Source organism: Ambystoma mexicanum, chromosome 5q (genome assembly GCF_040938575.1).
Source record: "Ambystoma mexicanum isolate Mex_15411 chromosome 5q, UKY_AmexF1_1, whole genome shotgun sequence".
NCBI lineage: Eukaryota > Metazoa > Chordata > Amphibia > Caudata > Ambystomatidae > Ambystoma > Ambystoma mexicanum.
Window position 1 is genome coordinate 1,252,820,109 of NC_090933.1, and position 13,567 is coordinate 1,252,833,675.

The 13,567-nt window shown below is 48.9% G+C and overlaps 1 protein-coding gene across 3 annotated transcripts in view; it reads right to left on the reverse strand.

The window, feature by feature from the left end:
* Positions 1–13,567, reverse strand: part of LOC138497986 (ubiquitin carboxyl-terminal hydrolase CYLD-like) — a 1,189,455-nt gene that overhangs the window by 95,918 nt on the left and 1,079,970 nt on the right. The window lies entirely within an intron of this gene.

Sequence of the window (13,567 nt, forward strand, 5' to 3'; positions counted from 1 at the left end):
TAAAACATTGTTTTTGCTGTTTCTACTTCCTTGTTAAACACGTGTAAAGTTGGAGCTTTGGCTACCATTGATTTGTTTGTCGGACATTGAAACAAATGCATTAGGCCATGATATACAATTTCTTGATATTGGCCCACATTTGCTTTATGCAGTTCTATCGCATAAAATCTATTCAACCTTTTCAAAGATGTTTCACTCCATCGCAGTCTATTACATCCAGCATTGACTGGTATGAAGTTTGCAGGACATTTTGCTTTAACATCATTTGCAAATTCTGTTACATTCCAATGCATTAACAGGCTATTATGATCGCTCAAGACTGTGATATTAATATGGAATTTGGTAATTTCTGCAATGAGGGGCTGATTCACATAAATGTAATCAATGTTTGCTGAGGTAATACCTCTATGCCATGTCGGTTGGGGGGGTATATCATCTGCAAAAGTACCATTCAACATCTGGAGATTGTATGATTCAACAAAATGGTTCCATAATTTTAGTCTGCTACTACGCTTGGATGTTCCCAGGCAATGCAGATTTAAATCCCCTGCTATGATTACATAAGCTATGGTTTTGTCAATGCAAATTAGATCCATTTAGGAAGTCATGTCTCATAAAAATATGATCGGAAATGCCAACAGGGTTCCAATATACGTTTATCAAGGCATATGCTGTATTACCAACATTGAGCTTTATCATTTGTAAAAATGGGTTTGGAGATATCCAATTCTCGATTTAAAGAACACATTTTGTCTAACTACTATGAGTAGCCCAGAAGTTGGTCTGCCATGATTAGATTTTTTAGCTGGTTTTAGGTGTAGATCATATTTATCCCAAGTCAGAGCTATAGTGAGCCACGTCTCTTGGAACATGGCTATATCAATGTTTTCAATATTGGGATTAGAGTGGTTTAAAAGATGATGGAACCCTCTTGTATTCCAACTGATAAGAGAGACTTGAGTTGGCTTTGTAGACTGGTCTAATTAATTAATATTTTGGTTGAAATGACAGTTGCACGATTTTTCAGTAGTTTCTCTCAAACTCAGGTCAGCATTGTTTATATTAACCCTCCCTTGGGTGACTACAGAGAGCAAGGGATTTATTGGGGAAACTTTTGAAATCAAAGTTTTCACATCTATAATAAATCCTAAGTCATATAGACATATTGACGATTCTTTGCTAACCATATCATATTAAGGACAACTCTAGAGTTTATCTAAAGTCTGACCAAGGAGAGTGTGTGTGCATCTTCAAATTCAACCAATTGAATGTCAACAGAATTGATGTCCTCCAGTTCTAGGATTTCCGAAAAGATTGTGAGGATAGACTTGCGGTACAGATCATACTGAACACTAGGGGATGGGCGACACGAGGTGACTAGCGAATGCAAGGCTGGTCGTTTTGCATTTCCTGTAAAAGATGTTTTTAATTGAGCTATGTCTGGCCTGGCATTGGTAGTAGAGGGTGCTACCAGAGTTTTCACGTCAGTAGAGTTTGCAATGGCAGTTTCTATTAACCAATAAATCTCTGGGGCTAGTGTCGAAATGATGTTTATGCCTCCAGATTCAGAAGTCGGGTCTATTACTTTTCCTCTAGGCGGCTATGCAAATTGTACTGCATCAATCTGAGAGGTAGGTTGAACTGAGTTATGTGTTGAGGGTGTTTGAACTAAAGAACAACTTGAGGGATCATGAGGTTCCTTTGGGGTCATATGTGAACGCTTCTGAACTTTATCCATTTTATGTGCTGCATGGTCCTGTGGATGAGAATGTTGACCAGTCTCACAATGAGTGAGATATTCTTGCATTGGTTGAGCTGTCATATAGGCGTCAACAGCACGCCAGATCTCTTTTCTATGAGTTTCCAAGATCTGCTGTGAAGTCCCATGTGCAAGAATGTTATATTCATTTTGATCTTTATTTTCGTGTGAGGTCTCGGGAGTACCACAATTTTCAGCAGCGCTGCTCGTCCCATCATGGATAATGGTAATTGAGCCCAGAAAGAAATTGAATTCTCAATGCTGTTCATTGCTCTCATTGTGTTCCGTGAGTGTTTTGTGTGGGGGTCATGATAGATGTCCACCCCTAGGTAACGAAACGTGTATAATTCCCATTTAATCAGCAGCATCAGTCAACGTAAGCACAAGCTTTCCAATAGATCTTATATATGTGTCCCGGGAGAATAGCTGTCACGTCTCCTCCCACTGTCTTACCACCTCCCAGGCCTGCATTAGCCATGCCTCCCAGACCCGCATCCAACGCCTTTTCCCCTAGTCCCACACGTCACCCCTCAAGTTCCCCACAGCCCTCGACACCATGCACACACTCTGCGGCAGCCAATATCCAGGCTACGGCCTTTTTTACATTGGCATTTACCTTGGCGCTTATATCCCAAGCAGCGCTGGTCTACGAGCGCACAGAGACATTCTCCGAACTTACGTCGGCGCTCCGACATGAAAACTGTCATATCCTCCTTTTCCCCTCCCAGGTCCACGTCTTACTCCCAGCCTCCCGCTTCTACACCACAAGCGCAGGGTAACACTCGGACATCCCGCAACCCACGCCAGTCCTCGTTCAGACTGCGTCCATTCTTTTACTGGCACCTACCTTGGCGTTGCTATCCCAAACAACGTTGGTATACAGGATCACGAAACAACGCAGGGCGCTCGCCGCGTTGTATTACCATAAGGAGAAAAACAAAGCGCCTCAAGTCATGTGCTTCTACATCGACGGCTGCTCCTTTCACTACGAGGGTCACCTGATCCGACTCCACGCTCCCGGAGCAGAATCACGTGATCCCTGTATGCCGTTAAAAGAACGAAGGAAACAATCAACAAACGCTTCACAGCTGCCTCATTCCTGGAGTGCTGCATAACGTTTAGTTATCACGTTCGGAACTCTGGCTCACTCGACCACGGAACTCTCACGGATTGAACTGCTTTGCCCTGACACTTGCTTGGAACTCTGGCTTACTCGACCACGGAACTCTCACGGATTGAACTGCTTTGCCCTGACACTTGCTTGGAACTCTGGCTTACTCGACCACGGAACTCTCACGGATTGAACTGCTTTGCACTGACACTTGCTTGGAACTCTGGCTTACTCGACCACGGAACTCTCACGGATTGAACTGCTTTGCCCTGACACTTGCTTGTGATACTCCTGCCGGTCCCAGTTATCCTTCCTCCCCTATCCCTTCAAAGTGTCCGGCCCATCAGACTGGGGTAAGCTTACACACGTTGATTCGCCTTACTGCATTGCCATTTGTTTTTTCTTAACTGACCTAACCATTATTGCCTTACAGCGGTCAGGGGGTCCTTCCGGCGTTCCCGTTTCCGGCCTTCAACACTCTCACCTGTGGCCTCAAAGATTACACTGACAGTATACCTAAATCTGTCAGTGTGGTACTTGGGGACGGAGGTCCTAATAATCTGCACGACCATCAAGTACAACAGAACAGACTGTGAAGCCTATTTGGTCGTTCAGATTATGGACACCTCCGCCGGGGACCCTGTGACCGCTCTATTGCAAGCGGTCGCTACCCTTAGATCCGACATGGCCGCGGCCACTACAGCGATCCACCACCGCCTAGACACCCTACAGAGCACCCGACACCCCTTACCTGATAACGCTGAATTCGGGGATGCCACGCCTCAGGTTCCGACTACCCCTGCTGCCCCTCCAGTGCCAACTCCTGTGTTACTCCCAAGTCCTTTTCCCTTAGCAGCCCCGGAAAGGTATCAGGGAGACCCTAGTAGGTATCGAACATTCCTAAATCAGTGTAAGCTTCATTTCCTATGCCGACCACATGCCTTCCCTGACTCTATATCAAAGGCCGCCTTTCTCCTTTCCCATCTTTCGGGTGTGGCTGCGACTTGGGCAAACCCCTTGTTAGAAAACAACCATCCTGCTCTATACGACTTCGATCTTTTGGTCAATGAGATGGCGAAAGTCTTTGACACTCGACACAAAGCGCAGTCTCGGGATCTAGAACTGCTAGACCTAGCCCAAGGAAAACAGACACTCATAGAGTACATAACCCGCTTTAATCAGCTATCCGCAGAAACCTCATGGCCAGAAGACAAGAAGGCGGTTGTATTTTATCGGGGTTTGTGTGGGGGCATGAAGGACGCCCTAGCAGTCGTACCATCGCTTCCCTCCGTCTACTCAGACTTTGTAGACCTAACGTTACAAGTGGATGCCCGGAGAACCGAGCGTAGGGCAGAGGGGGGGTTTTCTGGTCACCGGACCTCTTCCTCGATAGACCCAACTCCAGAGCCCATGCAAGTAGGAGGGATTCGCAGCCCCATAACCCAAGCTGAACGGGAACGTAGACGTTCTGGCAATGCCTGTTTCTATTGTGGCACGACTGGTCACTACGTAAAGGAGTGTCCCCGTCGCCCAAAGAATAAGAACCCGGGTTTTCGGAAGGCTCGCCCCTGAGATCGGGGGTAAGGGCGAGCACTCCAACGATCACCTCCGACCCTGCTTTTGGTCCCATCCAACCCATAGTGGTCCAAGCTGTGTTGATTCCTAGCAGAGATCAGGGGCACTCAGTCCAGATCGTCATAGATTCCGGAGCAACTGGTTGCTTTATTGATATAGCGCTAGCCCATCGACTCAACCTACCACTCATAGAGAAAGACCGCCCGGAACAAGTCCAGGCCGTGGACGGTACCTCTCTCGCTTCCGGCCCTATTAAGCAACAGACCGCCCCTCTGGAAGTAATAATTCAGGGTAATCACAGAGAAACCATATCCTTCGATCTAATCACAACCCCGCAGTTTGGGGTCATTCTGGGCATACCATGGCTAAAACAACACAACCCCTTCATCAATTGGGGTACCGGACAAGTATCCTTTGAGTCAGAAATCTGCCAACACTACTGCTTAGTTGAGTCCGCCGTCCCGTCCACTCCTGCCAGTATCCTGGGAGTCGTGGCTTCTCTTACCATGGAAGATAACTCTTCCCTAACACATACGGTCGGGGTGGTGTCAGCCGGTATACCCACGGTGTATCAGGATTACCACGTGGTATTCGATAAAGTTTCAGCAGAAGGCCTGCCACCCCACAGGTCGTATGACTGCCCCATTGATCTGTTACCAAACGCTCCAGTACCAAGAGGCCGTATCTATTCTTTGTCTCAGTCTGAAGAACGAGCACTGAAAGAATACATCCAACAGGCCCTGCGACTGGGTCACATCCGCCCTTCCTCTTCCCCATCTGCGAGTCCCATATTCTTCGTTCCTAAGAAGGAGGGGGACCTACGTCCCTGTGTTGATTACCGTCGGTTGAACACGATCACCATAAAGAACCGGTACCCGATTCCCCTTATCTCCACGCTGTTGGACAAACTAACACACGCTACCATTTACACCAAGTTAGACTTACGTGGGGCTTATAACCTGATCCGCATACGCAAGGGGGATGAGTGGAAGACGGCCTTTTGCACTAAACAGGGTCTTTTTGAATATCTGGTGATGCCTTTTGGGCTTTGTAACGCCCCTGCTACGTTTCAGCATTTTATGAACGACGTGTTCAGTGACATCCTGGACGTGTACGTCGTGATCTATCTGGATGACATTTTGATCTTTTCCCCTTCATTGGAGGAGCACGTCATGCACGTCAAGGAGGTTCTGTCCCGTCTGCAGGCGAATGCTCTGTTCGCAAAACCCGAAAAATGTTTGTTCCATACCCATGAGGTGGATTTCCTTGGTTTCCACATAACACCCGGGGGTCTAGCTATGAATCAGTCCAAGGTACGCGCAGTCACGGAGTGGCCTGTCCCAGTTAATCTCAAACAACTGCAGTCCTTCCTTGGTTTCGCGAATTTTTATCGGCGTTTCATCACGGGGTTTTCCTCCATCACTGCCCCGTTAACCGCTCTTACCAGTCCCCTGGTCCCCTACCTTTGGACTCCGGAACACCAAGAGGCATTTGATGCTCTCAAAGCTAGATTTACCACAGCCCCAGTACTCCAACACCCGGACCCAGAACTCCCGTTTGTCTTAGAAGCAGACGCCTCTTCGTTTGCATTAGGTGCAGTACTTTCCCAGCCCTGCTCAACCACAGGTCGGTTACACCCGGTGGCATACCACTCTCGGAAATTCAACTCGTCTGAGGTGCATTATACCGTTACAGAAAAAGAGCTCTTGGCCATCAAGGATGCCATGCAGACTTGGAGACACCATCTCCTGGGGGCCAAGCACCAGACGATAGTCTATTCAGATCATAAGAATCTCCAAGACCTGGCTACACTCAAATGCCTGAACAGCCGTCAGGTGCGATGGCATTTGTTTTTCGCCGCTTACGATTTTATGATCAAACACCGACCAGGTATTGGTCACGGGAAGGCCGATGCCCTGTCTCGTTCACCTGGGGGGGACCCTCTTTCTGTATTTCCTGAAACGTTGTTAGACAAGAACCACGTCATTTGCGTTTGCACGCCTACCCTGCCAATGATGGCCACCATACGCCAATGGGTATTACAGAACCAACATAGGTTAACAGAGTGGGACCTGCTCCTCCAGGATGGGCTGCCTTACATACACGGGAAATTATTCCTGCCTACTACCGACATACGCAACCAGGCCCTAGACTGGTCACATGATACAGCTATCAATGGTCATCCTGGACAAACCCGTACATTAGACCTATTGAGGCGTTGGTGTTGGTGGCCTTCTATGAGACATGACGTCGAGGTATATGTGAATTCCTGCTCCGTCTGTGCACAAAGTAAATCCCGCAGGGGTCGCCCCTTAGGCTTGCTCCGACCTCTACCGATACCCCCTAAACCGTGGCACACGATCTCTATGGATCTAATCACCGATCTACCATGTGTACAACGCCATGACACTGTGTGGGTAATCGTGGATTCATACACCAAAATGGCACGATTCATACCCTGTACGGGAATACCTTCGGCCCCCACGTTAGCGCGCCTGTTTTTCAGATCAGTCTTTTGCCTCTTTGGGTTACCTCAAGTAATAGTATCCGATCGAGGTACTCAATTCACCTCTCGTTTTTGGCAGGCGTTGGCCAAGCTACTGGGCATCGATGTGCGGTTTTCCTCTGCCTATCATCCAGAGAGTGACGGACAGACGGAGAGGGTAAACCAGTCGTTGGAGCAGTATCTACGTTGCCTTACCCTCCAACATCAGGACACATGGCTTAACCTTTTGCATCTTGCGGAATTCGCATATAATAACGCTCTTCACTCCTCCACTGGTTTCTCCCCGTTCTATTCACTATACGGCCAACACCCCCGCATCCTGCCACTTCCTGATTTCCCACCTACAAACACCCCTGCTGCTGATGCGTGTGCCCGCGACCTCGTCACGGTCCACGCCCAGACCCTCGTCCATCTGCGGGAATCCCAGGCCTCCATGAAGGCAGTGGCTGATAGGAAGAGATTGCCAGCACCTGAATACAAGATCGGGGATCGTGTTTGGTTGTCTACACGTCACCTCCATATCCCTGGTTGCCGCAAGCTGCTTCCTCGTTTTGTGGGGCCCTATAAGATCATCAAGGTCATCAACCCTGTCGCCTTGCGCCTTGCGGTTCCAACTGCTTGGCGGGTCCATCCGGTGTTCCATGCCTCTCTGCTCAAACCCTGCCCTGATACTACCCGTATCTGTGCCCCTCCTGCTCCTGTTTCGGTTTCTACGCCCGATATATATGAGGTCAATGCTATTCTGGGTTCTCGTCTCTGTAAGGGTCGTCTCCAGTATTTGGTGGACTGGCTGGGTTACGGCCCTGAAGACCGCTCATGGGTTCCGTCTTGTGACGTCCATGCCCAGAGGTTGCTTGCCCGATTCCATCGTGACCATACGTCAAGCCCACGGGGTCGTGGGCCTTTGGGGGGGGGTTCTGTCATATCCTCCGTTTCCCCTCCCAGGTCCACGTCTTACTCCCAGCCTCCTGCTTCTACACCACAAGCGCAGGGTAACACTCGGACATCCCGCAACCCACGCCAGTCCTCGTTCAGACTGCGTCCATTCTTTTACTGGCACCTACCTTGGCGTTGCTATCCCAAACAACGTTGGTATACAGGATCACGAAACAACGCAGGGCGCTCGCCGCGTTGTATTACCATAAGGAGAAAAACAAAGCGCCTCAAGTCACGTGCTTCTACATCGACGGCTGCTCCTTTCACTACGAGGGTCACCTGATCCGACTCCACGCTCCCGGAGCAGAATCACGTGATCCCTGTATGCCGTTAAAAGAACGAAGGAAACAATCAACAAACGCTTCACAGCTGCCTCATTCCTGGAGTGCTGCATAACGTTTAGTTATCACGTTCGGAACTCTGGCTCACTCGACCACGGAACTCTCACGGATTGAACTGCTTTGCCCTGACACTTGCTTGGAACTCTGGCTTACTCGACCACGGAACTCTCACGGATTGAACTGCTTTGCCCTGACACTTGCTTGGAACTCTGGCTTACTCGACCACGGAACTCTCACGGATTGAACTGCTTTGCCCTGACACTTGCTTGGAACTCTGGCTTACTCGACCACGGAACTCTCACGGATTGAACTGCTTTGCCCTGACACTTGCTTGTGATACTCCTGCCGGTCCCAGTTATCCTTCCTCCCCTATCCCTTCAAAGTGTCCGGCCCATCAGACTGGGGTAAGCTTACACACGTTGATTCGCCTTACTGCATTGCCATTTGTTTTTTCTTAACTGACCTAACCATTATTGCCTTACAGCGGTCAGGGGGTCCTTCCGGCGTTCCCGTTTCCGGCCTTCAACACTGTCACCTGTGGCCTCAAAGATTACACTGACAGTATACCTAAATCTGTCAGTGTGGTACTTGGGGACGGAGGTCCTAATAATCTGCACGACCATCAAGTACAACAGAACAAAAACACAAAGTGCCTCCGGTCTTGTGACCTTACGCCGGCGACTGTCTCCCTTCACAACAAGGGTCACGTGACGCGATTCCACGTTCTCTTGTGACTTGTGTCACGTGACCATTTCACGCAGTCAAAAGGGCAAAGGAAACGCGAAGTGAACGCTTCACAGCTGCTTCATTGGAGTGCTGCACAGCATTTTTGATCACTTTGGAATTTTGGATTTCATGACTACGGAACGTTCTACGGATTGAATTGCTCTTGCCTGCTGTTAAGTTGAACTGTTGTCCTCCGGTACTATGACCTTTGGCTTTGCTATTCGGATTTTGAACTTTGGACTTTGGTGTATTTCTTCTGGCTACTGACCTTGGATTGTTAATTGGATTGCTCAAGGATCATCCACTGTACTGCCTGTTTGGCTCAGGTGTTTTTCCATCCAGAGTGCTGCCATCGGCCCCTCCTACTCGCCCTATCCCTTCAAGGCTTTCTGGCCAGCTCATTTGGGTAAGCCTTTAACACATTGTTTTGGTATATTGAACTGCCATCCATTGCTACTGTTTGACCTAATCATTCATTGCTTTACAGTGGTCAGGTCGGTCCTTCCGGTGTTCCTGGTTCCAGCTTTTCGGCACTCTACACCTGTGGCCTCAAAGATTGCATTGGTAGTGAATTATTTTCTATCAGTGTGGTACTTGGGGACGGAGGTATCTTAATCTGCATGACCATCAAGAACATAACAGACTGTGAAGCCTCTTTTGGTCATCCAGATCATGAATGCCTCCACCGAGGACCCTGTGACCGCTCTATTGCAAGCAGTCGCAACCCTTAGAACTGACATGGCCGCAGCTACCACCGCGATACACCACCGATTGGATGCTCTACAGAGTGCCCGACATCCCTTGCCCGATGATGCCGAATTCGGGGAAGCAGCACCTCAGAATCCTGCTCCTCCCGCAGCTCCCACAGCGCCAACGCCTTTGTTACTCCCAAATCCTTTTCCCGTGGCAGCCCCAGAAAGATATCAGGGAGATCCGAGGAAGTATCACACATTCCTGAATCAGTGCAAATTCCACTTTTTATGTCGGCCACAGGCATTCCCTGATTCCGTTACCAAAGCGGCCTTCTTGCTTTCTCATCTATCAGGCGTGGCTGCCACTTGGGCGAATCGTTTGTTAGAAAGTGATCATCCTGCACTTTATGATTTTGACCTTTTGGTTAGTGAGATAGCGAAGGTTTTCGATACCAGATATAAGGCACAATCCCGAGACCTAGAAACTGTTGGATCCCACACAGGGCAGACAAACACTCATAGAATACATTACCCGCTTTAATCAGCTGTCCGTGGAAACTTCATGGGCCAAAAATAAGAAGGCGGTTGTATTTTATAGGGGTTTGTGTAGTGCCATGAAAGACGCCCCTTCAGTCGTGCCATCCCTTCCTGCCATCTACTCAGAACTGGTAGATCTGGCTCTACAGGTGGATGCCCGGAGAACCGAGCGCAGGTCAGAAGCAGGTCTTTCCAGTCACCAGCCTTCACCTTCAGCCGACCCACCCCCAGAACCCATGCCAGTAGGCGGGATCCATAGCCCCATAACCCCTGCTGAACAGGAACGTAGACGGTCTGACAATGCCTGTTTCTACTGCGGTATAAACGGTAATTATGTAAGTGTCCCCGTCACCCAAAAAATAAGAATCTGGGTTTTCAGAAGGCTCGTCCCTAAGATCGGGGGTAAGGGCGAGCACTTCACTGACACCCTCCGAGGTCACTTTTGGTCCCATAAAACCAGTTGTGGTCCAGGCTATGTTGATCCCCGCCAAAGAATGTATGCATTCAGTCCACATTGTCATAGACTCAGGAGCTACTGGTTGCTTCATTGACATTGTGCTGGCCCACCAACTCAACCTGCCACTGATAACCAAAGAACGCCCTGAACCAGTACAGGCCGTAGATGGTACTTCCCTCGCTTCTGGGCCAATTAAGCAACAAACCGCTCCTCTGGAAGTGGTAATCCAAGGCAATCACAGGGAAACAATGTCCTTTGACCTCATCACTACCCCACAATTTGGAATCATCCTAGGCATACCATGGCTAAAACAACACAATCCTTTGATTAATTGGGGTACCAGACAGGTGTTCTTCGAGTCTGAGGTCTGCCAACACTACTGTACAGTGGAATCGGAGACTTTGTCCAACCCTGCAAGCGTTTTAGGAGCCGTGGCTTCTTTAACCTTAGAAGACAGCGACTCTTCACCACATACGGTTGGAGCCGTTCTAGCCGGGATACCCACAGTATATCAGGACTTCCATATAGTATTTGATAAGACCTCAGCAGAGGGTCTACCACCCCACAGTCCATATGATTGTCCCATAGAAGCGCTTTGAAACACATTGTGTATAGGCGCTATATAAATAAACTATCATATCATATCATTCACTTAGTGCCGAATGCTCAGATACGAAGAGGCCGAATCTAGTCGTTGTCTCAATCAGAAGAACAAGCACTGAAAGAATACATCCAGCAGGCCTTACGACTTGGTCATATCCGTCCTTCCTCCTCCCCAGCTGCAAGCCCCATATTCTTTGTTCCCAAGAAAGAGGGAGACTTACGCCCTTGTGTCGATTATCGGCGATTAAATTCCATCACTATTAAGAATCGGTACCCCATTCCGCTCATCTCCACGCTATTACACAGACTGTCTCATGCATCCATTTACACCAAGTTAGACCTACGTGGGGCTTACAATTTAATCCGTATGCGCAGGGGGGATGAGTGGAAAACAGCGGTTTGTACCAGACAGGGCCTTTTCGAGTATACTGTGATGCCATTCGGGCTTTGCAACGCCCCCGCTACCTTCCAACACTTCATAAATGATATATTCAGTGACATCATAGATGTTTATGTAGTGATATATCTGGATGACATTTTGGTTTTCGCCCCCTCTATGGAAGGACACATCATTCACGTCAGAGAGTCCTCTCCCGTCTAAAAAAGAATGCATTGTTTGCAAAATGTCTTGGTTTCCACATAACGCCTGGGGGTCTGTCCATGAACCAATCTAAAGTTTGCGCTATCACGGATTGGCCTGTCCCAGTTAATCTTAAACAACTGTAGTCCTTTCTTGGTTTTACAAATTTCTATCAGCGTTTTATCGCTGGCTTCTCCTCCATTGCTGTCCCGTTAACTGCCCTAACCAGTCCCCTAGTCCCTTATCATTGGACACCGGAACATCAGGCAGCTTTTGATGCCCTAAAGACGAGATTCACCACAGCCCCCGTCCTTCAACATCCGGACCCTGAACTCCCTTTTGTCCTAAAAGCAGACGCCTCCTCATTTGCGTTGGGAGCAGAACTCTCACAGCCCTGCCCGACCACGGGTCGTCTGCATCCCGTGGCATACCATTCACGGAAATTCACTTTGTCTGAAGTACACTATACGGTTACAGAAAAGGAGCTTTTGGCCATCAAAGATGCAATGCAAACCTGGAGACATCGGGTCTCATTACACGGATGGCAGAGAACCATGGCGCTATTAGCGCCATGTTTCATGCCGGTAAAATACCGGCACCGCCTTGGCGGAAAGGGGAATTACCACCCCATTCCAAGGTTGGCGGGGCGGTAATTCCCCCTTCCACCATTGCCCTTCCCCATTCCCATTTTTGCCCCATAGGGCTCAATGGGAATGGGGAAGGCGCTAATTACGGTACCGCAATTAGCTCCCTGGGTCCCTTTGCGGGTTGGTTTTTAACGCCTGCAAAAAGCAGGCGTTAAATCCCCCAACCCGCAAAGGGACCTCGTAGTAAGGCGGTAAGGATTTACCGGCACTGGTATTTTACCAATAGCGGTAAATCCTTACCGCCATCCGTGTAATGAGGCCCATCATCTTTTGGGGGCAAAGCATCAGACAATAGTATATTCAGACCACAAGAATCTACAGGACCTAGCTACACTAAAATGCTTGAACAGCCGCCAAGTACGTTGGCATTTGTTTTTTGCCGCTTACGATTTTGTGATCAAGCATAGACCAGGTACGGGCCACGGAAAAGCAGACGCTCTATCTCGCTCGCCTGGGGGGGTGATGGGGGGAGTCCCTTCCTTTGTTCCCGGATACGTTGTTGGAAGAGGGTCTTGTTATTTGTGCATGTACCCCTTCTCCGTCCATGTTAACCACCATACGCCACTGGGTATCTCAGAACCATCACAGGCTAGCAGAATGGGACCTTACCATCCAGGACGGTCTACCGTTCATACATGGGAAACTGTTTTTGCCCACAAGCGACACACGCAACCAGGCTCTAGACTGGTCACATGGCGCGGCTATCAATGGCCACCCTGAACAAAGCCGTACGTTAGATTTGCTGAAACGGTGGTGCTGGTGGCCTTCTATGAGACGCGGTGTCGAGAATTATGTAAACACCTGCTCAGTTTGCGCACAGTGTTAATCCCGCAGGGGTCACCCGCTAGGATTACTGCAACCACTACCTATTCCCCCAAGACCATGGCACACGGTCTCAATGGACCGGATTACTGATTTGCCCCGTATACAACGTTATACCATTTGGGTGGTTGTTGATTCATATACTAAGATGGCACGATTCATACCCTGTACGGTGATACCTTCTGCTCCCACATTGGCCCGGTTGTTTTTCAGATCAGTCTTTTGTCTCTTTGGTTTGCCACAGATCATAGTATCTGATCGTGGCACACAGTTTA